The following is a 19,284-nucleotide window of genomic DNA, read 5'->3' as shown; positions in this document are numbered from 1 at the left end:
GGACCAATGGGGTCCTCGGCCGCTCTTGAGGAGAGGCCTGTACTGACTCTGGTTTCTCTTCATCACGCACAAGTCTTTCGCCTTTTACTAAAGACTTCCGTGGAGAGGAACACCAATGAGTTTAAGCTATTTTTGGCAGGCTCTGCCGTATGGCTGAGCCCTTTGAGTTTGTGAAAAGTCAAACAGCTGTCGAGGTCAGGAATGGGGAGGTGGGCGGAGGTGGTGAAAAGCAGCCATTGCTCCGCTCATGTCAAAAGCAGCCAACCGCGACCAGCGAGATTTGTGCCAAGAGCCTGGCTGGAACGCCAGACACTTTGGGCCCATCGCTTCTCGGCCTTTTGGCTAAGACTGCGGTCGCCTCCTTTTGATGGTTAAATTCTTGCCTGTTGTGGCTCTGAGTTAAACCAGCTCTTGGGAGGAAATTGTCTACATTCCTTGTTTAAAGTTGTGCAACTTTTCTGTAGTTGCATATCTTAAACAAATAGGAATTCATTGGCCCAGAGAATCTCTTACCTGAGCTCTGCCGGATTCAACACCTTGTCCAGGCCAAAACTTGAAAAGGTAAGTACGTTTTTAGATTTTTTTCCTTTTTTATATTTTTAATTGTATTTACTTATTTATTGTTCATTGTTTTTTTTGTCCATTGTAAGTTTTTTACTGATTTTAGATCCTTTTAGCTTGTGGTGCCTCCACCATGTCGGCCACCCATGCCAACATGCGGAGGCACCACAGCGTCCGTTTTAAGTTTAAAGAAAAGGATGGAAAGCTCCTGGAGATGTCAAGGCTAGATTTCTCCAGGAAGCTAATCCAACAGGCTTTGAAATTCACAGCAAACGATTTGAATTGTATTTTGACCCTACCATTAAATAAAGGTTTTGATGTAAGCTTCCAGTCTGCGGCTATCTTGAGAGAATTTTGGACAAGATTTGAGTCTGTGAAACCCCAGTTTTCTGCATTTGTTGTTGAAAAACTGACTGATAATGCATTGAAAACAGTCATTGTCAGAATGTTTAATGAGACAGTGAATGCAGAAGACATTTGTATATGGCTGGGGAGATACTGCACTGTTAAAGGCCAGGCTACCAAAGTGAGAGATGAGGACGGCATCTGGAATTGCGCTTGGAGGGTCCCCATTCAACAATGGCAGGACCCCCAGGGCTTCCAAGGCCTGAAACATCTGCCGTCAATGATAGTTCTGGGTGAAAACAGGGGCTACATCCACTACCAAGGTCAGCCCAAGCTCTGCCGCAAGTGCGGTGAGCATGGGCACCTGGTAGAAGCGTGCACAAAAACCTTTTGCGGAAAGTGTAGAGAAATTGGGCACACTTTTGAGGAGTGCACCAATGGCAGGAAGTGCAACCTTTGTGGAGAAACAAATCATCTCTTCAGAGCTTGCCCCAAATCGTTTGCCAACAAACTAAAGGCAGCAAAAGCCAATGAACAAAATGGAGGACAAAAAGAAAAAGAGCAGGTTGAAGAGGCTGGGCAGGAAAATTCAAATCTCCCGCCAGATACTGTGATTGGAGAGGAGGGATCATGTGAGGCGGGAGAGGGGGAGGGGCCTGCAACAGCCCCATCAATGGAGAGTGGAGAGGAGGATGGGGAGATGCAGGAAGTGGGCGGAGCTAGTTCAGAAATGGAAGATTTTCAACCACCTGAAAATAGTGAGGATGCCCCCCTCCCCGATGCCCAGCAAACAAAGAGACTTGCATCGGAATTGTCCTCTGAGTCTCCTGTAGCCTCAGAGAAGAGGGGAAGAGTTGGGACTCTCTCAGACAGTTCATCTGTGGAGGAGCCCAGAGTCTTCCCCTCCAATTCACCAAATGAAGTCTCTTTCCTGACAGTAGCTCTACAATCAACCCCTAAGGACTCCAAGCTAAATGCAGCCTTGCGTCAAAGGCCAACCCCCAGAGTCCGACGGGGGAATGGAGCTCAACTCCCTCCTTCATCACCTGTTGAAGTGAAGGAGGAGCCCCGTTCACAAGAAATAGTCTAACTGCCTTTTTTTTTTAAAAAAAAAGATATTTTAGCATCTTAAACCTCTATTTAGTGTTTTTAAAATTTCATACCTGTTGTTTTTAATCATACTCATGACACTCACCTTCTCAACCATCAATGTGAGAAGTGTGAAGTCGAGAGTTAGAGCCCAGAGTGTTTTATCCTTTCTTAATTCTACAAAGTCAGATGTGTTTTTAATGCAGGAATGTGGCATACCGTTTTTAAAACACTACCGACAGTGGGAGGAGATGTGGCCACAGACATCGATATGGAGCGGATCAAACCAAAATAAGAACGATGGAGTGGCCATTTTAATAAAAAACCCTCAGGTTCTGGTGAAGGGTAGCACTGTGGTGAGAGACGGTAGGGCACTTTTAGCACACTTGACCTTTATGGGACAGGATTTTAACCTTCTCAATATTTATGGCTTTAACGACAAAAATGACAGGTATGACCTTTTAGAAGACCTGCAGTCCCACATGCTAGGGAGAGTGCCATTAGTTTTAGGAGGTGATTTTAACTGTATTTTAAGTCGAAAAGATAGAAAAAGAACAGGGGAAGATTTTAAAATTGACAAAACATCGGTTTTATTACAGGGCATATGCAGGGATTTTAAACTACAAGACTGTTTTAAAACCATGCATCCCAGAGAGGAGGGCTTCACCTGGTTCAGTGGTGATGGCACCAGAGCCTCTCGCATAGATTTTATTTTCACACGGGACTGCCCGCCGACCGATGCTAGATTGACCCCTGTTTTCTTTTCTGACCACCTGATGCTCTCCTGCACCCTTTCACTCTCTTCAGGTGTGACTTTTGGAAGTGGTCTGTGGAAACTCAACTGCTCCCTGCTTGAAGATCAACATCTAGTTCAGCAGTACAGGGAGCAGTACCGAGAGTGGCAGACCCTTCAAGACATGTACGATACACGAGCACACTGGTGGGAGATGGTGAAGGGAAAGACCCAGACTTTTTTCAGACAGGCAGGCAAAAAAAGAAAGGGCAAGGAGAACAGACGCATGATGGGACTGCAGAAGCGACTACAGCGCTATTTTAACCTCAACCAAAATGGAATGGATTTTAATGAAGAAATTAGAGAAATCAAATCAGAGATGTCGGTTTTAGCTGAAATTAAAAGCAAGGGTGTCATTTTAAGGAGCAGGGAACGGGAAATAGAGGAGGGTGAGAAGTGCACCAGGTATTTTTTTAAGAAAATTGTTAGTAAAGGGGGGACCATTTTAAAACTAAAAAAGGAAAACGGGTGCATAACAGAGAATATCGAAGAAATTAAACAGATTGTGGAAAATTTTTACGTAGAATTGTATAAAGAAAAGCCCATTAGAATAGACACCATGAATGAAGTTTTAAAATCCATCGATAAAAAAGTAAAAGACAGTGTGCTTTTAACCCAAGATTTTACCATTCTGGAGTTAAATAAATGTTTGTCAAGTTTTAAAAAAGGGAAGTCCCCAGGACAGGATGGACTTCCCGTGGAATTTTATTTGACCTTTTGGGACATTTTAGCACCTGATTTGATCGATGTTTTTAAAGACTTTGAGCACCTAGACCGACTTCCTGACAGTTTTAGAGTAGGGATAGTGACTCTACTGCACAAAAACAAAGACAAGACCGACCTGATGAACTGGAGACCTATCGCACTTTTAAACCTTGATTGTAAACTTTTTAGCAAACTTTTAGCCTCACGTATGTCCTTGTTTTTAAAGGGGGTGATTCACCCGGATCAAGGCTGTGCCATCCCAGGGAGGAAGATCACCGACAGCCTGGTACTGATCCGAGACACCATCTGTTACGCGAGAGACAGAAACATCCGGCTAGTAGTCCTAAATTTAGATTTTGAGAAAGCCTTCGATCGGGTCTCGCACCAGTACCTTTTCAAGGTACTGCAAAAAATGGGGTTCCCAGAAAGGTTTCTAGCTTGGGTGGGATTGCTGTATCGGGACATTACCAGCAAATTTGTGATTAACGGGCATTTGACAAAAGCAGTCGATATTAACTGCGGTGTCCGTCAGGGTTGTCCGTTATCTGCCCTCCTATACATAACATGTATAGAACCGCTGGCACAGATCTTGAGAAGGGATCAACGAATCAATGGGTTGGGAGTACCGGGGAGCGGGGGACTGGACACCAAGTGTATTTTATACATGGACGACGTGAACATTTTATGCACCGACCTTTTATCCGTCAACAGGACGCTGGACTTGACTGACTGGTTTGGACAGGCTTCTGGGTCAAAGTTGAACAAAAACAAGACCCAAGCCCAATTTTATGGACCGTGGACAGCGACTGAGATGACAGGACTCCCTTTGACTGTGACCCAGACTGACCAAAAAATACTGGGGATCAAATTTGACAGGGAGGGAGAAGGAACAACAAATTGGCCAGACGTGGTAGGGAAAGTAAAACAAAGACTAGGATATTGGGGACTTAGAGGACTGACTATTGAAGGAAAGGTTTTAATCATCAAAGCGGTGATTTTACCTTTGCTTTTACTCATCAGTTCTGTTTTTATCCCACCTAGGAGAGTGCTTTTAGATCTGGAGCGAGCCGTCTTTTATTTCCTGTGGGGCTCCAAGTGGGAGAGACTGAGGAGGGAGGTCATGAAAAGGCCAAAAGAGAAAGGAGGAAAAGGAGTGCCTGACCTGTACTTGTTTTTAGGAAGCCGATACACCGCACTACACCTCAAACAAGCCACAGACCCATCCGGAAACCCCAAAACTACAGCCATGACACGTTTCTGGATGGGATCGTACCTCAGACGATTGAAGATTTTACCTACAGATCTTAAAGTACCCGTGTCTTTTAGCCTGCCACCAGCCTATGCTTTTATCCCGACGTTTTTAAAGCATTTTAAACTGGAGCAGGAGGAGCTGCATATTTTAACCAACCACCGTTCTCTGATCTCTGTTGTGCAGGAGCAGGAGCCAGTGAGTCCAGTGCGCGGGCTCGCATTTGGCGAGCCCTCAACAGTTTGGCGCAACGTGAACCATTCCGCTCTTCCAAACAGACTCCGGGACCTGTCATGGATGGTGGCTCATGAGATTCTCCCAGTCAGGTCCGTCATGCACTCCCGGGGCATGTCAACACGCTCAACCTGCCCCCGACCCGGTTGTGGCGCGCCAGAGTCGGTGAGGCATTTGCTCTGGGAGTGCAGCGCTGCCGTAGACCAGTGGGCAATGGCCGGCTCCTTGCAATTCCCGTACTTGCCAGCAAGGGAGGTCCTTACAGCACAACTGGTGCTGTATGGGGTGAGCCAAAAAACACTGAAGAACGATGACTTTGCCCAGATGTGGCTCACCCTAGCCGCCATCAAAGACGCCATATGGACCTCCAGAAACTTGCTGGTAAGGAAGCACATGCAGATCCCCCCCGTGGCTGTGATCCGGATGGCTGTAGGCGGCAGGCCTAGGACACAGCCACAAAGAAGCATCGCCTCTGTGCCCATTCGGACGAAGGAGCCGGAGCCACACATGAAAAGGTCAAAGCAGCGGCGGCCTGGCTCTCCGGGTGAGGCAGGTGGGAAGGAGCAACAGGGTGAGGATCTCCTCTGAGCACCACGACAGGATCCCGAGAGACCAAATGTTTGGGGGAGCGGAATGAGTGACCCTGGGTAGGGACTCACTCTGCTCCTGCACAAAATTAGAAAGAAGAGAAGTTTTAAACCAATGCACTCCCTTTTAAAGATTTGGGACACTCCATGGTTTTCATTTGTGAGATGGATTTTATGTTTGACAACATGTAAAACCCCTTGAAATATTTGTTTTTAATGTTTAAAAAAAAAAAAACAAACAATGGTTTTACAACTATTTATCATATTGTTGTGATTATAATGTACCCTTTGTATCTCAAGATGTAAACCTTCTTTGAAAAAACTTGAATTGAGTGTCAATAAATCTTTTCGAAAGAAAAAAAATCTGTTCTTATCAGTTTAATATCTGATATGTCCTCTACCCGAGGACAAACATATTAAACGGATTTTTAGAACTGGGAGCTGAAAAAGGGGCTTGCCCCGTTCACTCCACGCATCGACCTGGCATTGCAGTGCCGCCGGGAACGGTGCACCCTTCTCTGGCCGTGTGGAAAAGCAAGCAAGCAAGCAAACAATGACGCAAACGTACAGTTTCAAATGCCCCTCTGGCAGTGGCTGGAGGAAGGTGAGTCAACCTGCCCCACAGCTGATATCCCTCACGCGCCCTGGAAGGGCTGCTAGCCTCCAATCAACCCCGCATTTTCCCTGTATTTTGGTCCCCGGGGGCCTGCAAGCGCCTGATAACTTGAGAAATTTGTGGGGATTGCATGTTGAGGCCCAGACACTTTTCTCCACAGCCCGATTGGCTAGAGCCCGTGACAACATGGGGAGGGGGCGGGGATTTGGCAAGCTAAGAGAAGGCTACCGTGAGGGCGGTGACTGGGACCAATGGGGTCCTCGGCCGCTCTTGAGGAGAGGCCTGTACTGACTCTGGTTTCTCTTCATCACGCACAAGTCTTTCGCCTTTTACTAAAGACTTCCGTGGAGAGGAACACCAATGAGTTTAAGCTATTTTTGGCAGGCTCTGCCGTATGGCTGAGCCCTTTGAGTTTGTGAAAAGTCAAACAGCTGTCGAGGTCAGGAATGGGGAGGTGGGCGGAGGTGGTGAAAAGCAGCCATTGCTCCGCTCATGTCAAAAGCAGCCAACCGCGACCAGCGAGATTTGTGCCAAGAGCCTGGCTGGAACGCCAGACACTTTGGGCCCATCGCTTCTCGGCCTTTTGGCTAAGATCAAGTGTAGTATCTGTTCTTATCAGTTTAATATCTGATATGTCCTCTACCCGAGGACAAACATATTAAACGGATTTTTAGAACTGGGAGCTGAAAAAGGGGCTTGCTCCGTTCACTCCACGCATCGACCTGGCATTGCAGTGCCGCCGGGAACGGTGCACCCTTCTCTGGCCGTGTGGAAAAGCAAGCAAGCAAGCAAGCAAACAATGACGCAAACGTACAGTTTCAAATGCCCCTCTGGCAGTGGCTGGAGGAAGGTGAGTCAACCTGCCCCACAGCTGATATCCCTCACGCGCCCTGGAAGGGCTGCTAGCCTCCAATCAACCCCGCATTTTCCCTGTATTTTGGTCCCCGGGGGCCTGCAAGCGCCTGATAACTTGAGAAATTTGTGGGGATTGCATGTTGAGGCCCAGACACTTTTCTCCACAGCCCGATTGGCTAGAGCCCGTGACAACATGGGGAGGGGGCGGGGATTTGGCAAGCTAAGAGAAGGCTACCGTGAGGGCGGTGACTGGGACCAATGGGGTCCTCGGCCGCTCTTGAGGAGAGGCCTGTACTGACTCTGGTTTCTCTTCATCACGCACAAGTCTTTCGCCTTTTACTAAAGACTTCCGTGGAGAGGAACACCAATGAGTTTAAGCTATTTTTGGCAGGCTCTGCCGTATGGCTGAGCCCTTTGAGTTTGTGAAAAGTCAAACAGCTGTCGAGGTCAGGAATGGGGAGGTGGGCGGAGGTGGTGAAAAGCAGCCATTGCTCCGCTCATGTCAAAAGCAGCCAACCGCGACCAGCGAGATTTGTGCCAAGAGCCTGGCTGGAACGCCAGACACTTTGGGCCCATCGCTTCTCGGCCTTTTGGCTAAGACTGCGGTCGCCTCCTTTTGATGGTTAAATTCTTGCCTGTTGTGGCTCTGAGTTAAACCAGCTCTTGGGAGGAAATTGTCTACATTCCTTGTTTAAAGTTGTGCAACTTTTCTGTAGTTGCATATCTTAAACAAATAGGAATTCATTGGCCCAGAGAATCTCTTACCTGCGCTCTGCCGGATTCAACACCTTGTCCAGGCCAAAACTTGAAAAGGTAAGTACGTTTTTAGATTTTTTTCCTTTTTATATTTTTAATTGTATTTACTTATTTATTGTTCATTGTTTTTTTGTCCATTGTAAGTTTTTTACTGATTTTAGATCCTTTTAGCTTGTGGTGCCTCCACCATGTCGGCCACCCATGCCAACATGCGGAGGCACCACAGCGTCCGTTTTAAGTTTAAAGAAAAGGATGGAAAGCTCCTGGAGATGTCAAGGCTAGATTTCTCCAGGAAGTTAATCCAACAGGCTTTGAAATTCACAGCAAACGATTTGAATTGTATTTTGACCCTACCATTAAATAAAGGTTTCTGATGTAAGCTTCCAGTCTGCGGCTATCTTGAGAGAATTTTGGACAAGATTTGAGTCTGTGAAACCCCAGTTTTCTGCATTTGTTGTTGAAAAACTGACTGATAATGCATTGAAAACAGTCATTGTCAGAATGTTTAATGAGACAGTGAATGCAGAAGACATTTGTATATGGCTGGGGAGATACTGCACTGTTAAAGGCCAGGCTACCAAAGTGAGAGATGAGGACGGCATCTGGAATTGCGCTTGGAGGGTCCCCATTCAACAATGGCAGGACCCCCAGGGCTTCCAAGGCCTGAAACATCTGCCGTCAATGATAGTTCTGGGTGAAAACAGGGGCTACATCCACTACCAAGGTCAGCCCAAGCTCTGCCGCAAGTGCGGTGAGCATGGGCACCTGGTAGAAGCGTGCACAAAAACCTTTTGCGGAAAGTGTAGAGAAATTGGGCACACTTTTGAGGAGTGCACCAATGGCAGGAAGTGCAACCTTTGTGGAGAAACAAATCATCTCTTCAGAGCTTGCCCCAAATCGTTTGCCAACAAACTAAAGGCAGCAAAAGCCAATGAACAAAATGGAGGACAAAAAGAAAAAGAGCAGGTTGAAGAGGCTGGGCAGGAAAATTCAAATCTCCCGCCAGATACTGTGATTGGAGAGGAGGGATCATGTGAGGCGGGAGAGGGGGAGGGGCCTGCAACAGCCCCATCAATGGAGAGTGGAGAGGAGGATGGGGAGATGCAGGAAGTGGGCGGAGCTAGTTCAGAAATGGAAGATTTTCAACCACCTGAAAATAGTGAGGATGCCCCCCTCCCCGATGCCCAGCAAACAAAGAGACTTGCATCGGAATTGTCCTCTGAGTCTCCTGTAGCCTCAGAGAAGAGGGGAAGAGTTGGGACTCTCTCAGACAGTTCATCTGTGGAGGAGCCCAGAGTCTTCCCCTCCAATTCACCAAATGAAGTCTCTTTCCTGACAGTAGCTCTACAATCAACCCCTAAGGACTCCAAGCTAAATGCAGCCTTGCGTCAAAGGCCAACCCCCAGAGTCCGACGGGGGAATGGAGCTCAACTCCCTCCTTCATCACCTGTTGAAGTGAAGGAGGAGCCCCGTTCACAAGAAATAGTCTAACTGCCTTTTTTTTTAAAAAAAAAAAGATATTTTAGCATCTTAAACCTCTATTTAGTGTTTTTAAAATTTCATACCTGTTGTTTTTAATCATACTCATGACACTCACCTTCTCAACCATCAATGTGAGAAGTGTGAAGTCGAGAGTTAGAGCCCAGAGTGTTTTATCCTTTCTTAATTCTACAAAGTCAGATGTGTTTTTAATGCAGGAATGTGGCATACCGTTTTTAAAACACTACCGACAGTGGGAGGAGATGTGGCCACAGACATCGATATGGAGCGGATCAAACCAAAATAAGAACGATGGAGTGGCCATTTTAATAAAAAACCCTCAGGTTCTGGTGAAGGGTAGCACTGTGGTGAGAGACGGTAGGGCACTTTTAGCACACTTGACCTTTATGGGACAGGATTTTAACCTTCTCAATATTTATGGCTTTAACGACAAAAATGACAGGTATGACCTTTTAGAAGACCTGCAGTCCCACATGCTAGGGAGAGTGCCATTAGTTTTAGGAGGTGATTTTAACTGTATTTTAAGTCGAAAAGATAGAAAAAGAACAGGGGAAGATTTTAAAATTGACAAAACATCGGTTTTATTACAGGGCATATGCAGGGATTTTAAACTACAAGACTGTTTTAAAACCATGCATCCCAGAGAGGAGGGCTTCACCTGGTTCAGTGGTGATGGCACCAGAGCCTCTCGCATAGATTTTATTTTCACACGGGACTGCCCGCCGACCGATGCTAGATTGACCCCTGTTTTCTTTTCTGACCACCTGATGCTCTCCTGCACCCTTTCACTCTCTTCAGGTGTGACTTTTGGAAGTGGTCTGTGGAAACTCAACTGCTCCCTGCTTGAAGATCAACATCTAGTTCAGCAGTACAGGGAGCAGTACCGAGAGTGGCAGACCCTTCAAGACATGTACGATACACGAGCACACTGGTGGGAGATGGTGAAGGGAAAGACCCAGACTTTTTTCAGACAGGCAGGCAAAAAAAGAAAGGGCAAGGAGAACAGACGCATGATGGGACTGCAGAAGCGACTACAGTGCTATTTTAACCTCAACCAAAATGGAATGGATTTTAATGAAGAAATTAGAGAAATCAAATCAGAGATGTCGGTTTTAGCTGAAATTAAAAGCAAGGGTGTCATTTTAAGGAGCAGGGAACGGGAAATAGAGGAGGGTGAGAAGTGCACCAGGTATTTTTTTAAGAAAATTGTTAGTAAAGGGGGGACCATTTTAAAACTAAAAAAGGAAAACGGGTGCATAACAGAGAATATCGAAGAAATTAAACAGATTGTGGAAAATTTTTACGTAGAATTGTATAAAGAAAAGCCCATTAGAATAGACACCATGAATGAAGTTTTAAAATCCATCGATAAAAAAGTAAAAGACAGTGTGCTTTTAACCCAAGATTTTACCATTCTAGAGTTAAATAAATGTTTGTCAAGTTTTAAAAAAGGGAAGTCCCCAGGACAGGATGGACTTCCCTTGGAATTTTATTTGACCTTTTGGGACATTTTAGCACCTGATTTGATCGATGTTTTTAAAGACTTTGAGCACCTAGACCGACTTCCTGACAGTTTTAGAGTAGGGATAGTGACTCTACTGCACAAAAACAAAGACAAGACCGACCTGATGAACTGGAGACCTATCGCACTTTTAAACCTTGATTGTAAACTTTTTAGCAAACTTTTAGCCTCACGTATGTCCTTGTTTTTAAAGGGGGTGATTCACCCGGATCAAGGCTGTGCCATCCCAGGGAGGAAGATCACCGACAGCCTGGTACTGATCCGAGACACCATCTGTTACGCGAGAGACAGAAACATCCGGCTAGTAGTCCTAAATTTAGATTTTGAGAAAGCCTTCGATCGGGTCTCGCACCAGTACCTTTTCAAGGTACTGCAAAAAATGGGGTTCCCAGAAAGGTTTCTAGCTTGGGTGGGATTGCTGTATCGGGACATTACCAGCAAATTTGTGATTAACGGGCATTTGACAAAAGCAGTCGATATTAACTGCGGTGTCCGTCAGGGTTGTCCGTTATCTGCCCTCCTATACATAACATGTATAGAACCGCTGGCACAGATCTTGAGAAGGGATCAACGAATCAATGGGTTGGGAGTACCGGGGAGCGGGGGACTGGACACCAAGTGTATTTTATACATGGACGACGTGAACATTTTATGCACCGACCTTTTATCCGTCAACAGGACGCTGGACTTGACTGACTGGTTTGGACAGGCTTCTGGGTCAAAGTTGAACAAAAACAAGACCCAAGCCCAATTTTATGGACCGTGGACAGCGACTGAGATGACAGGACTCCCTTTGACTGTGACCCAGACTGACCAAAAAATACTGGGGATCAAATTTGACAGGGAGGGAGAAGGAACAACAAATTGGCCAGACGTGGTAGGGAAAGTAAAACAAAGACTAGGATATTGGGGACTTAGAGGACTGACTATTGAAGGAAAGGTTTTAATCATCAAAGCGGTGATTTTACCTTTGCTTTTACTCATCAGTTCTGTTTTTATCCCACCTAGGAGAGTGCTTTTAGATCTGGAGCGAGCCATCTTTTATTTCCTGTGGGGCTCCAAGTGGGAGAGACTGAGGAGGGAGGTCATGAAAAGGCCAAAAGAGAAAGGAGGAAAAGGAGTGCCTGACCTGTACTTGTTTTTAGGAAGCCGATACACCGCACTACACCTCAAACAAGCCACAGACCCATCCGGAAACCCCAAAACTACAGCCATGACACGTTTCTGGATGGGATCGTACCTCAGACGATTGAAGTTTTTACCTACAGATCTTAAAGTACCCGTGTCTTTTAGCCTGCCACCAGCCTATGCTTTTATCCTGACGTTTTTAAAGCATTTTAAACTGGAGCAGGAGGAGCTGCATATTTTAACCAACCACCGTTCTCTGATCTCTGTTGTGCAGGAGCAGGAGCCAGTGAGTCCAGTGCGCGGGCTCGCATTTGGCGAGCCCTCAACAGTTTGGCGCAACGTGAACCATTCCGCTCTTCCAAACAGACTCCGGGACCTGTCATGGATGGTGGCTCATGAGATTCTCCCAGTCAGGTCCGTCATGCACTCCCGGGGCATGTCAACACGCTCAACCTGCCCCCGACCCGGTTGTGGCGCGCCAGAGTCGGTGAGGCATTTGCTCTGGGAGTGCAGCGCTGCCGTAGACCAGTGGGCAATGGCCGGCTCCTTGCAATTCCCGTACTTGCCAGCAAGGGAGGTCCTTACAGCACAACTGGTGCTGTATGGGGTGAGCCAAAAAACACTGAAGAAAGATGACTTTGCCCAGATGTGGCTCACCCTAGCCGCCATCAAAGACGCCATATGGACCTCCAGAAACTTGCTGGTAAGGAAGCACATGCAGATCCCCCCCGTGGCTGTGATCCAGATGGCTGTAGGCGGCAGGCCTAGGACACAGCCACAAAGAAGCATCGCCTCTGTACCCATTCGGACGAAGGAGCCGGAGCCACACATGAAAAGGTCAAAGCAGCGGCGGCCTGGCTCTCCGGGTGAGGCAGGTGGGAAGGAGCAACAGGGTGAGGATCTCCTCTGAGCACCACGACAGGATCCCGAGAGACCAAATGTTTGGGGGAGCGGAATGAGTGACCCTGGGTAGGGACTCACTCTGCTCCTGCACAAAATTAGAAAGAAGAGAAGTTTTAAACCAATGCACTCCCTTTTTAAAGATTTGGGACACTCCATGGTTTTCATTTGTGAGATGGATTTTATGTTTGACAACATGTAAAACCCCTTGAAATATTTGTTTTTAATGTTTTAAAAAAAAACAACAAACAAACAATGGTTTTACAACTATTTATCATATTGTTGTGATTATAATGTACCCTTTGTATCTCAAGATGTAAACCTTCTTTGAAAAAACTTGAAATGAGTGTCAATAAATCTTTTCGAAAGAAAAAAATCTGTTCTTATCAGTTTAATATCTGATATGTCCTCTACCCGAGGACAAACATATTAAACGGATTTTTAGAACTGGGAGCTGAAAAAGGGGCTTGCTCCGTTCACTCCACGCATCGACCTGGCATTGCAGTGCCGCCGGGAACGGTGCACCCTTCTCTGGCCGTGTGGAAAAGCAAGCAAGCAAGCAAGCAAGCAAACAATGACGCAAACGTACAGTTTCAAATGCCCCTCTGGCAGTGGCTGGAGGAAGGTGAGTCAACCTGCCCCACAGCTGATATCCCTCACGCGCCCTGGAAGGGCTGCTAGCCTCCAATCAACCCCGCATTTTCCCTGTATTTTGGTCCCCGGGGGCCTGCAAGCGCCTGATAACTTGAGAAATTTGTGGGGATTGCATGTTGAGGCCCAGACACTTTTCTCCACAGCCCGATTGGCTAGAGCCCGTGACAACATGGGGAGGGGGCGGGGATTTGGCAAGCTAAGAGAAGGCTACCGTGAGGGCGGTGACTGGGACCAATGGGGTCCTCGGCCGCTCTTGAGGAGAGGCCTGTACTGACTCTGGTTTCTCTTCATCACGCACAAGTCTTTCGCCTTTTACTAAAGACTTCCGTGGAGAGGAACACCAATGAGTTTAAGCTATTTTTGGCAGGCTCTGCCGTATGGCTGAGCCCTTTGAGTTTGTGAAAAGTCAAACAGCTGTCGAGGTCAGGAATGGGGAGGTGGGCGGAGGTGGTGAAAAGCAGCCATTGCTCCGCTCATGTCAAAAGCAGCCAACCGCGACCAGCGAGATTTGTGCCAAGAGCCTGGCTGGAACGCCAGACACTTTGGGCCCATCGCTTCTCGGCCTTTTGGCTAAGATCAAGTGTAGTATCTGTTCTTATCAGTTTAATATCTGATATGTCCTCTACCCGAGGACAAACATATTAAACGGATTTTTAGAACTGGGAGCTGAAAAAGGGGCTTGCTCCGTTCACTCCACGCATCGACCTGGCATTGCAGTGCCGCCGGGAACGGTGCACCTTTCTCTGGCCGTGTGGAAAAGCAAGCAAGCAAGCAAGCAAGCAAACAATGACGCAAACGTACAGTTTCAAATGCCCCTCTGGCAGTGGCTGGAGGAAGGTGAGTCAACCTGCCCCACAGCTGATATCCCTCACGCGCCCTGGAAGGGCTGCTAGCCTCCAATCAACCCCGCATTTTCCCTGTATTTTGGTCCCCGGGGGCCTGCAAGCGCCTGATAACTTGAGAAATTTGTGGGGATTGCATGTTGAGGCCCAGACACTTTTCTCCACAGCCCGATTGGCTAGAGCCCGTGACAACATGGGGAGGGGGCGGGGATTTGGCAAGCTAAGAGAAGGCTACCGTGAGGGCGGTGACTGGGACCAATGGGGTCCTCGGCCGCTCTTGAGGAGAGGCCTGTACTGACTCTGGTTTCTCTTCATCACGCACAAGTCTTTCGCCTTTTACTAAAGACTTCCGTGGAGAGGAACACCAATGAGTTTAAGCTATTTTTGGCAGGCTCTGCCGTATGGCTGAGCCCCTTGAGTTTGTGAAAAGTCAAACAGCTGTCGAGGTCAGGAATGGGGAGGTGGGCGGAGGTGGTGAAAAGCAGCCATTGCTCCGCTCATGTCAAAAGCAGCCAACCGCGACCAGCGAGATTTGTGCCAAGAGCCTGGCTGGAACGCCAGACACTTTGGGCCCATCGCTTCTCGGCCTTTTGGCTAAGATCAAGTGTAGTATCTGTTCTTATCAGTTTAATATCTGATATGTCCTCTACCCGAGGACAAACATATTAAACGGATTTTTAGAACTGGGAGCTGAAAAAGGGGCTTGCTCCGTTCACTCCACGCATCGACCTGGCATTGCAGTGCCGCCGGGAACGGTGCACCCTTCTCTGGCCGTGTGGAAAAGCAAGCAAGCAAGCAAGCAAGCAAGCAAACAATGACGCAAACGTACAGTTTCAAATGCCCCTCTGGCAGTGGCTGGAGGAAGGTGAGTCAACCTGCCCCACAGCTGATATCCCTCACGCGCCCTGGAAGGGCTGCTAGCCTCCAATCAACCCCGCATTTTCCCTGTATTTTGGTCCCCGGGGGCCTGCAAGCGCCTGATAACTTGAGAAATTTGTGGGGATTGCATGTTGAGGCCCAGACACTTTTCTCCACAGCCCGATTGGCTAGAGCCCGTGACAACATGGGGAGGGGGCGGGGATTTGGCAAGCTAAGAGAAGGCTACCGTGAGGGCGGTGACTGGGACCAATGGGGTCCTCGGCCGCTCTTGAGGAGAGGCCTGTACTGACTCTGGTTTTTCTTCATCACGCACAAGTCTTTCGCCTTTTACTAAAGACTTCCGTGGAGAGGAACACCAATGAGTTTAAGCTATTTTTGGCAGGCTCTGCCGTATGGCTGAGCCCTTTGAGTTTGTGAAAAGTCAAACAGCTGTCGAGGTCAGGAATGGGGAGGTGGGCGGAGGTGGTGAAAAGCAGCCATTGCTCCGCTCATGTCAAAAGCAGCCAACCGCGACCAGCGAGATTTGTGCCAAGAGCCTGGCTGGAACGCCAGACACTTTGGGCCCATCGCTTCTCGGCCTTTTGGCTAAGATCAAGTGTAGTATCTGTTCTTATCAGTTTAATATCTGATATGTCCTCTACCCGAGGACAAACATATTAAACGGATTTTTAGAACTGGGAGCTGAAAAAGGGGCTTGCTCCGTTCACTCCACGCATCGACCTGGCATTGCAGTGCCGCCGGGAACGGTGCACCCTTCTCTGGCCGTGTGGAAAAGCAAGCAAGCAAGCAAGCAAGCAAGCAAGCAAGCAAACAATGACGCAAACGTACAGTTTCAAATGCCCCTCTGGCAGTGGCTGGAGGAAGGTGAGTCAACCTGCCCCACAGCTGATATCCCTCACGCGCCCTGGAAGGGCTGCTAGCCTCCAATCAACCCCGCATTTTCCCTGTATTTTGGTCCCCGGGGGCCTGCAAGCGCCTGATAACTTGAGAAATTTGTGGGGATTGCATGTTGAGGCCCAGACACTTTTCTCCACAGCCCGATTGGCTAGAGCCCGTGACAACATGGGGAGGGGGCGGGGATTTGGCAAGCTAAGAGAAGGCTACCGTGAGGGCGGTGACTGGGACCAATGGGGTCCTCGGCCGCTCTTGAGGAGAGGCCTGTACTGACTCTGGTTTCTCTTCATCACGCACAAGTCTTTCGCCTTTTACTAAAGACTTCCGTGGAGAGGAACACCAATGAGTTTAAGCTATTTTTGGCAGGCTCTGCCGTATGGCTGAGCCCTTTGAGTTTGTGAAAAGTCAAACAGCTGTCGAGGTCAGGAATGGGGAGGTGGGCGGAGGTGGTGAAAAGCAGCCATTGCTCCGCTCATGTCAAAAGCAGCCAACCGCGACCAGCGAGATTTGTGCCAAGAGCCTGGCTGGAACGCCAGACACTTTGGGCCCATCGCTTCTCGGCCTTTTGGCTAAGATCAAGTGTAGTATCTGTTCTTATCAGTTTAATATCTGATATGTCCTCTACCCGAGGACAAACATATTAAACGGATTTTTAGAACTGGGAGCTGAAAAAGGGGCTTGCTCCGTTCACTCCACGCATCGACCTGGCATTGCAGTGCCGCCGGGAACGGTGCACCCTTCTCTGGCCGTGTGGAAAAGCAAGCAAGCAAGCAAGCAAGCAAGCAAACAATGACGCAAACGTACAGTTTCAAATGCCCCTCTGGCAGTGGCTGGAGGAAGGTGAGTCAACCTGCCCCACAGCTGATATCCCTCACGCGCCCTGGAAGGGCTGCTAGCCTCCAATCAACCCCGCATTTTCCCTGTATTTTGGTCCCCGGGGGCCTGCAAGCGCCTGATAACTTGAGAAATTTGTGGGGATTGCATGTTGAGGCCCAGACACTTTTCTCCACAGCCCGATTGGCTAGAGCCCGTGACAACATGGGGAGGGGGCGGGGATTTGGCAAGCTAAGAGAAGGCTACCGTGAGGGCGGTGACTGGGACCAATGGGGTCCTCGGCCGCTCTTGAGGAGAGGCCTGTACTGACTCTGGTTTCTCTTCATCACGCACAAGTCTTTCGCCTTTTACTAAAGACTTCCGTGGAGAGGAACACCAATGAGTTTAAGCTATTTTTGGCAGGCTCTGCCGTATGGCTGAGCCCTTTGAGTTTGTGAAAAGTCAAACAGCTGTCGAGGTCAGGAATGGGGAGGTGGGCGGAGGTGGTGAAAAGCAGCCATTGCTCCGCTCATGTCAAAAGCAGCCAACCGCGACCAGCGAGATTTGTGCCAAGAGCCTGGCTGGAACGCCAGACACTTTGGGCCCATCGCTTCTCGGCCTTTTGGCTAAGATCAAGTGTAGTATCTGTTCTTATCAGTTTAATATCTGATATGTCCTCTACCCGAGGACAAACATATTAAACGGATTTTTAGAACTGGGAGCTGAAAAAGGGGCTTGCCCCGTTCACTCCACGCATCGACCTGGCATTGCAGTGCCGCCGGGAACGGTGCACCCTTCTCTGGCCGTGTGGAAAAGCAAGCAAGCAAGCAAGCAAGCAAGCAAGCAAACAATGACGCAAACGTACAGTTTCAAATGCCCCTCTGGCAGTGGCTGGAGGAAGGTGAGTCAACCTGCCCCACAGCTGATATCCCTCACGCGCCCTGGAAGGGCTGCTAGCCTCCAATCAACCCCGCATTTTCCCTGTATTTTGGTCCCCGGGGGCCTGCAAGCGCCTGATAACTTGAGAAATTTGTGGGGATTGCATGTTGAGGCCCAGACACTTTTCTCCACAGCCCGATTGGCTAGAGCCCGTGACAACATGGGGAGGGGGCGGGGATTTGGCAAGCTAAGAGAAGGCTACCGTGAGGGCGGTGACTGGGACCAATGGGGTCCTCGGCCGCTCTTGAGGAGAGGCCTGTACTGACTCTGGTTTCTCTTCATCACGCACAAGTCTTTCGCCTTTTACTAAAGACTTCCGTGGAGAGGAACACCAATGAGTTTAAGCTATTTTTGGCAGGCTCTGCCGTATGGCTGAGCCCTTTGAGTTTGTGAAAAGTCAAACAGCTGTCGAGGTCAGGAATGGGGAGGTGGGCGGAGGTGGTGAAAAGCAGCCATTGCTCCGCTCATGTCAAAAGCAGCCAACCGCGACCAGCGAGATTTGTGCCAAGAGCCTGGCTGGAACGCCAGACACTTTGGGCCCATCGCTTCTCGGCCTTTTGGCTAAGATTAAGTGTAGTATCTGTTCTTATCAGTTTGATATCTGATATGTCCTCTACCCGAGGACAAACATATTAAACGGATTTTTAGAACTGGGAGCTGAAAAAGGGGCTTGCTCCGTTCACTCCACGCATCGACCTGGCATTGCAGTGCCGCCGGGAACGGTGCACCCTTCTCTGGCCGTGTGGAAAAGCAAGCAAGCAAGCAAGCAAACAATGACGCAAACGTACAGTTTCAAATGCCCCTCTGGCAGTGGCTGGAGGAAGGTGAGTCAACCTGCCCCACAGCTGATATCCCTCACGCGCCCTGGAAGGGCTGCTAGCCTCCAATCAACCCCGCATTTTCCCTGTATTTTGGTCCCCGGGGGCCTGCAAGCGCCTGATAACTTGAGAAATTTGTGGGGATTGCATGTTGAGGCCCAGACACTTTTCTCCACAGCCCGATTGGCTAGAGCCCGTGACAACATGGGGAGGGGGCGGGGATTTGGCAAGCTAAGAGAAGGCTACCGTGAGGGCGGTGACTGGGACCAATGGGGTCCTCGGCCGCTCTTGAGGAGAGGCCTGTACTGACTCTGGTTTCTCTTCATCACGCACAAGTCTTTCGCCTTTTACTAAAGACTTCCGTGGAGAGGAACACCAATGAGTTTAAGCTATTTTTGGCAGGCTCTGCCGTATGGCTGAGCCCTTTGAGTTTGTGAAAAGTCAAACAGCTGTCGAGGTCAGGAATGGGGAGGTGGGCGGAGGTGGTGAAAAGCAGCCATTGCTCCGCTCATGTCAAAAGCAGCCAACCGCGACCAGCGAGATTTGTGCCAAGAGCCTGGCTGGAACGCCAGACACTTTGGGCCCATCGCTTCTCGGCCTTTTGG

General features: G+C 48.7%; 17 non-coding genes and 2 pseudogenes across 17 annotated transcripts; all 19 read left to right on the top strand.

Annotated features, from left to right (window-relative positions):
* Positions 1-43: 43 nt before the first annotated feature.
* LOC139619285 (U5 spliceosomal RNA) lies at positions 44-158 on the top strand. Its single transcript, XR_011690287.1, has one exon. It is a non-coding gene; the product is annotated as a U5 spliceosomal RNA (small nuclear RNA).
* Positions 159-5,903: 5,745 nt separating this feature from the next.
* On the top strand, positions 5,904-6,080 carry LOC139619680 (U2 spliceosomal RNA; annotated as a pseudogene).
* A 387-nt stretch (positions 6,081-6,467) lies between these two features.
* LOC139619284 (U5 spliceosomal RNA) lies at positions 6,468-6,582 on the top strand. Its single transcript, XR_011690286.1, has one exon. It is a non-coding gene; the product is annotated as a U5 spliceosomal RNA (small nuclear RNA).
* A 164-nt stretch (positions 6,583-6,746) lies between these two features.
* LOC139619567 (U2 spliceosomal RNA) lies at positions 6,747-6,938 on the top strand. The gene has a single exon (XR_011690560.1). It is a non-coding gene; the product is annotated as a U2 spliceosomal RNA (small nuclear RNA).
* A 391-nt stretch (positions 6,939-7,329) lies between these two features.
* On the top strand, positions 7,330-7,444 carry LOC139619283 (U5 spliceosomal RNA). Its single transcript, XR_011690285.1, has one exon. It is a non-coding gene; the product is annotated as a U5 spliceosomal RNA (small nuclear RNA).
* A 5,750-nt stretch (positions 7,445-13,194) lies between these two features.
* Positions 13,195-13,370, top strand: LOC139619748 (U2 spliceosomal RNA; annotated as a pseudogene).
* Positions 13,371-13,765: 395 nt separating this feature from the next.
* On the top strand, positions 13,766-13,880 carry LOC139619282 (U5 spliceosomal RNA). Its single transcript, XR_011690284.1, has one exon. It is a non-coding gene; the product is annotated as a U5 spliceosomal RNA (small nuclear RNA).
* A 164-nt stretch (positions 13,881-14,044) lies between these two features.
* LOC139619577 (U2 spliceosomal RNA) lies at positions 14,045-14,236 on the top strand. Its single transcript, XR_011690569.1, has one exon. It is a non-coding gene; the product is annotated as a U2 spliceosomal RNA (small nuclear RNA).
* A 395-nt stretch (positions 14,237-14,631) lies between these two features.
* Positions 14,632-14,746, top strand: LOC139619281 (U5 spliceosomal RNA). Its single transcript, XR_011690283.1, has one exon. It is a non-coding gene; the product is annotated as a U5 spliceosomal RNA (small nuclear RNA).
* A 164-nt stretch (positions 14,747-14,910) lies between these two features.
* LOC139619566 (U2 spliceosomal RNA) lies at positions 14,911-15,102 on the top strand. Its single transcript, XR_011690559.1, has one exon. It is a non-coding gene; the product is annotated as a U2 spliceosomal RNA (small nuclear RNA).
* Positions 15,103-15,501: 399 nt separating this feature from the next.
* On the top strand, positions 15,502-15,616 carry LOC139619340 (U5 spliceosomal RNA). The gene has a single exon (XR_011690340.1). It is a non-coding gene; the product is annotated as a U5 spliceosomal RNA (small nuclear RNA).
* Positions 15,617-15,780: 164 nt separating this feature from the next.
* LOC139619565 (U2 spliceosomal RNA) lies at positions 15,781-15,972 on the top strand. The gene has a single exon (XR_011690558.1). It is a non-coding gene; the product is annotated as a U2 spliceosomal RNA (small nuclear RNA).
* A 407-nt stretch (positions 15,973-16,379) lies between these two features.
* Positions 16,380-16,494, top strand: LOC139619280 (U5 spliceosomal RNA). Its single transcript, XR_011690282.1, has one exon. It is a non-coding gene; the product is annotated as a U5 spliceosomal RNA (small nuclear RNA).
* A 164-nt stretch (positions 16,495-16,658) lies between these two features.
* Positions 16,659-16,850, top strand: LOC139619564 (U2 spliceosomal RNA). The gene has a single exon (XR_011690557.1). It is a non-coding gene; the product is annotated as a U2 spliceosomal RNA (small nuclear RNA).
* Positions 16,851-17,249: 399 nt separating this feature from the next.
* On the top strand, positions 17,250-17,364 carry LOC139619279 (U5 spliceosomal RNA). Its single transcript, XR_011690281.1, has one exon. It is a non-coding gene; the product is annotated as a U5 spliceosomal RNA (small nuclear RNA).
* Positions 17,365-17,528: 164 nt separating this feature from the next.
* On the top strand, positions 17,529-17,720 carry LOC139619389 (U2 spliceosomal RNA). Its single transcript, XR_011690387.1, has one exon. It is a non-coding gene; the product is annotated as a U2 spliceosomal RNA (small nuclear RNA).
* A 403-nt stretch (positions 17,721-18,123) lies between these two features.
* Positions 18,124-18,238, top strand: LOC139619278 (U5 spliceosomal RNA). Its single transcript, XR_011690280.1, has one exon. It is a non-coding gene; the product is annotated as a U5 spliceosomal RNA (small nuclear RNA).
* A 164-nt stretch (positions 18,239-18,402) lies between these two features.
* On the top strand, positions 18,403-18,594 carry LOC139619639 (U2 spliceosomal RNA). Its single transcript, XR_011690629.1, has one exon. It is a non-coding gene; the product is annotated as a U2 spliceosomal RNA (small nuclear RNA).
* A 391-nt stretch (positions 18,595-18,985) lies between these two features.
* On the top strand, positions 18,986-19,100 carry LOC139619275 (U5 spliceosomal RNA). Its single transcript, XR_011690278.1, has one exon. It is a non-coding gene; the product is annotated as a U5 spliceosomal RNA (small nuclear RNA).
* Positions 19,101-19,284: the final 184 nt, after the last annotated feature.

This window comes from Trachinotus anak, unplaced genomic scaffold (genome assembly GCF_046630095.1).
Source record: "Trachinotus anak isolate AG129_WGS33_773 ecotype Australia unplaced genomic scaffold, CSIRO_AGI_Tana_v1 ptg000003l, whole genome shotgun sequence".
Taxonomy (NCBI): domain Eukaryota; kingdom Metazoa; phylum Chordata; class Actinopteri; order Carangiformes; family Carangidae; genus Trachinotus; species Trachinotus anak.
The sequence above is the reverse complement of the archived record's forward strand: the minus strand, read 5'-3'. Positions and strand labels throughout refer to the sequence as shown.